Genomic DNA, 5377 nt, shown 5'->3' with positions numbered 1-5377 from the left:
TTTAGATCTATGGGGTACTGAACAAGGGTTATGAGACAACTGCAATGTAGAGGTTTTCTTAAGATTTCCTTGAAAATTTTCTACTGGCTGTTTGCAGTTCGGTTACAGAGAAGGAAGAAAAAAAAAAAAAAAACATAATATACCAGTGTTCCAGCCAGACTGGAATAGAGACCTAATGCAGCCTTTGGATCTGATGGTGGCCACATTACCACTGAGCTAGTGAGCAACCACTGTATTTACTACTCTCTCATCATCACAGTGATGGCTAAGATAGATAATTCACAATGTAGCAGACGAGATTAATTGTATCTTCCATGTAGAACAACCTTCCTGGACTCAAAATCATAATTTTGATAACATCACTCAAATTCTTTAATGAAAATGACAACAAAATACCAAGTGAATTTAGCACAATAATTCTGTGCTATTCCAGGAAGTAACTTGATGACTGAAGAATGCCAGACATATTCCATAATGTTGTTAACTGTACTAGTGGCAAGAAGAATACATTTCCACAGCCAATGCATTTCCTGAGCTGGCTTGGAAGTGAGGAGCACAGCTTGTGTGTCTAAGACACAACCACTGAGTTGACTGAGGGCCAAAATACGAAGCGTAAAAGACAATGACTTTTACTCCCATTTCTGTAACTAGGCTTAACAACTAGAGCCTAGTTACCGTTAGTATTCAAATACACAGACTGCAAGCCGAAAATCATACATCAATACCTGTCAGAATTATTTCTGTTTTCCTTCTTTATGTGGACTGTAAATATAAAAGCTTATGTGCTGGACACGATTCACTTTTTGAAGCATCTGCAGTAGTTTAAAGGTAAACATTTTGTTTAGGTAACAATCTTTTGACCATTATAGACGTAATACAGGTTTTTCTCAAGAATGCTGTCATTAGCACTGCACCCAAAACAGAGGAACACAAATGAAAAATAACAACACAGCACTGACTGCAAAACACAAACATTCACAGATAAATTTGTTAGCTACAAATAATATAAAGCCTTAAATCAACAAAGAGTGAACTGTGAAAAGAAACAATGTGCACGACTGAGAAAGCCTACTGCAAAGGTATAACGGGAAGGGGGGAGGGGAGGGGGGGAGAGGAGGGGGGGAGGGGGAGGGGATTTAAAAAGGTACACAATGTGCTGACAGTAGAGTCTTTAATCTGCCCTTCTAAACTATAACTGTCATTCAGTCTATAATAATTGAAAGAATGGAAGTAACCTCTACCCCTAATAATTAAAAAACAATCCCTCCAGATTCTTTATGCATAAAAGTAGGGCATGATGAAAGAGCTACTCAATTTGCAGTATGCTTATGACAGGGGGAAACCAAAACAGCAGTAAGATGTTCAACTAATTGATAATGGGGAACATCTTCAATGCAAAACTTCGCAGCAGGTAAAGTTTGTTCTTAATTCACTGGTTGATAGATTCACGATAACGATGATGAAAAAGTTGAACATTGGAGTAGTATTTCTGCCCAGCACCTTGCAGCAAAATTAGGGAGTATGAATGGAACTGTACATATTGGCATTGGGTGCTGGAATGTGTAGACCCTATCCAGATGGTATTAACTCATTATGCCAAACTGCAAAAAGTCTGTACATTCAGTCACTGTGAGCCAGATTATAACCCACACTTAATTTCTGTCAGTGAAAGAATTGCCCAGCAGTGTGTGAAGAGCATCTACAGTTCTGTACCTCTTACACAACACAGACCAATCATGTGCTAAGTATTCACCTTTCTGTAGACACATTAAAGATATTGCTTACCACTGGTAGCTAAATTCCAACCCTTGAGGTGTTTGACATGTCCCAAACCAATCAAAAAGGCAGCACATAGCTTTTGAGCACATTTAGTTTTCTTCAGATATTATTGCTCATAATCGTATTTAACTGAAAAATTTAGAGTCATACAAATAGAGCAAAACCAGACCGACAAGTAGACATGGAAACTAGTGATTTCACAGCTGACATCACCATGGACAAACTTGAAAAACATATTAATAAATCAAAATAATGGTGGAGCAACAGATTTCGATGATATTGGATAAGAATAAAGTAAATATTTCAGCAGTGAAACAAAATTAATTGCTTCTGAAAGTTATTTGATGATGATTTGGGCCATATTAGCGATAAGTTCACTAACCACTGATGTGTGTCTTGTGATTATTGTAACTGTATGACAGTTTTAGTTAAAAATGACATACTGAAAACATTATTCTCAGCATATTGTGTTCCTGTTTACATTTCTTACTTTCATTTCTTTATGCCTTTTCAGTAGGCTTTTTCAATCTTGCTCACTGTTTGTTTGCACAGTTCACATTTTATTGGTTAAAGGCTTTATGTTATTTGTATCTTATGAATGAACTTCTTGTGGATGTTGTGTTCCACTATTTTGGGTATGGTACTAATGGCAGCATTCTTAAGTAAAAGCCGTATTAGGTCTATAATGATGAAAAGATATGTTACTAGCACATAATGTTTACACTATAACTACTGCAGATGTTCCACAAAAATGAATTGTGTCTGGTGAATGAGCCTTCCCTTTTATAGAACATGTAAAAAATGAAAATAAAAATAATTGTGGCAGCTACTGGTGTACGATTTTCAGCATTTAGTTGGTGCATCTGAGTACTGTTGGTAACTACGCTCTAGCGTATGCCTAGTTACAGAAATGGGATTAAGAGTCACTGTTTATATTTTTGGTATTTCGACCTTCAGTCAACACAGCAGATGTGTCTCAGGGACTTAAGCAGTGCTCTTCAGTTCCAAGCCTGCTCAGGAAACAAATCGGTTGTGGAAACATCCTTCCTGCCTCTAGTTCAAATGGTTCAAATGGCTCTCAGCACTACGGGACTTAACATCAGAGGTCATCAGTCCCCTAGAACTTAGAACTACTTAAACCTAACTAACCTAAGGACATCACACACATCCATGCCCGAGGCAGGATGGGAACCTGCAACCGTAGCAGTTGCACAGTTCCGGATTGAAGCACCTAGAACCGCTCATCCACCGCGGCCAGCTCTGCCTCTACTATCATTGGCAACATTGCAGCATATGTTTGGCAACCCTGTGATTGTCATGACACTTCCTGGATGACACAGAATTATCATGCTAAATTCACTTGACATTTTATTGTCATTTCCATTAAATACGCTGAGCAATTCTCACTTAAGGTGTGACACCGAGTTATCAAAATTATGATTCTGAGTCCAGGAAGCTTTTGCCTCGAAGACAATACTTCTAATCTCGTCTCTTATAATGTGAATTGTCCGTCTTGGACACCACTATGACAATGAGGGAAAGATGAATAACACAGTTGTTCACTAGCTCTGTGGTAACGATGTTTTTCTTTAAAGCAAAGCCTGCATTACCTCTGGTTCCAGTCTTGGTGGAGATCAGCTTTTTACCTTTCCAGTGACAGAGCTATGTGTAGCCAGATTGAAGATCAATATGGAACTCTTAATAAAACTTCTCCACTATCAGTTTCCTCACTACTTTCGGTATGGTACTCCATAGTCTAAATAATGGAAAGAGTGAACTGGAACCTGTGACTTGTCATCTTCAGTGCACAATATTTACCACAAGACCAGCATATTATAACAGCTCAAGTGGGAAAAAACACTTCGTCTATTGTTGCCAGTTCATGCACTTGGTACTTACTTTGAGGGTTAGGTAATTTCATTGACACTATAAGTGAGTGACTCGAACTTAGTTTCTGTGGCAGCCAAGTTTTACGTCAAAAACTGTACATAATCTGTCTCATAGCCATCAGAAGATATGAATTACACTCTGTCAATCAGTCAAATAAGCAATCTTTAGCACACAGGGCATAGGTGATTATAGAGGGGATATTGGCTATCATTCATTTTCCGAATTAACAACATGCTTTCTCTGCCTGATGTCATACCTTGGTCCAGTTTTTCTGCTGCTGGTACCAAATGGTCCAAATTTTCTGCCATTTTGTCTACAGTGGTCCACAAATTTTTTGCTGTCAAATGTACAAGGCACCCTTTACAATACTTCTAAGGATGGCTGGTTATATTTTAACGTAGATTAAGTTAAACTGTAGTTGCCAGATCAAAAGAATTTCTCTGAAGGGTGAAGTGGGGAGTAGAGAAACAGTCCTTCCCCTTACTTCCCTCTGGCCAGTGGCAGCCTATGCTCGGTTCTATTGGCCGTTCAAAAAAATTTCCTTGCAAGTAGACTTTATTGTCTGTCTTGCTGGGTTGTTTTTCACTGCTTGCTGTTTGTTCTTAGATTACAAGTGTTTCAGTAGTTCCTTGCATAGCCATCATCATTTACCAGATCCAGTTCCCCATATGTGATATACTAGTTCTTGCTTGCTTACATGGTACCTGTGTTAATAAACAATTTATGCAGCAGCAGCTAATGTTACCATAGCCACACAAATTAAGAATTCCATTGATGTTATTAACAAAGTATCAGTGTGCTTGAAAGGCATGACACATTTAATATATTTATGTCACTTGAATCTCATCTCCTTAGTCATACTTCCAAACTGATATGAGTACAATTCATGAAATCATTTTTTGAGCAGCACATACCATTCTGCTCTAGACCACATCACAATACACACCTGACTGGCTGCAGAATTCCTGTTGTGTATATTCTTCTTATAAGCAAACAGTGCCTATATCTATAAATTGTACCCCTTTGTCCAAAGTTGGGTGTAAGGCATCTATTAGCTACATAATTTATCTCATTTCTATGTGTTTTGTGAATTACATGTGGTACAAAAATCAGCTACTATGTGTGTGTGTATAAAAAGGTTCTAATCCTAAGGTCTTTCGCTGAAAGATAAGAACACCACTCAAAGCAGTTTGGGAACCTGAGGACATAATACCTCTCGTGAAATTTCCCTTTATAGTGCATCCAACGTTGCCTATGGTTCTACTGAACACTGGTAATATAGTAAACTGTTCCTACAGTCCATATGACAAGATAAGATCCCTGACAGTTAAAATGGGTTTGGCAGGCTGCGTGCCTGCCACGATCAATCACATAACACAATTTTGTTTACAATTTTATGGCAACGCCTTGGTGTTGCTGCATTGTTAGGCAGCTATGGTTTTCAGTCAGTGTTGCAGCAGTTGTTTGCATGTCACACACGAAAGCTTGCAATGGAACTTTTAAGTGTCATGGGTCTCCTCCCGCTATACAGATTATAGCCATGAAGATTTTATTTAGCTATCTAGAGGATACATATTTGAGAGCATTTTAACAAAACAGCCATTGTAATGCTTTCACATTATATGAGAAAGGAATGTTTACATTAGCGATGCAGTGGACTGAGTCAACAAAGTTAAACAGAAAGAATAATGACATGAAAACTATTAAT

This window comes from Schistocerca piceifrons, chromosome X (genome assembly GCF_021461385.2).
Source record: "Schistocerca piceifrons isolate TAMUIC-IGC-003096 chromosome X, iqSchPice1.1, whole genome shotgun sequence".
NCBI classification, from domain to species: Eukaryota; Metazoa; Arthropoda; class Insecta; order Orthoptera; family Acrididae; genus Schistocerca; species Schistocerca piceifrons.
The sequence above is the reverse complement of the archived record's forward strand: the minus strand, read 5'-3'. Positions refer to the sequence as shown.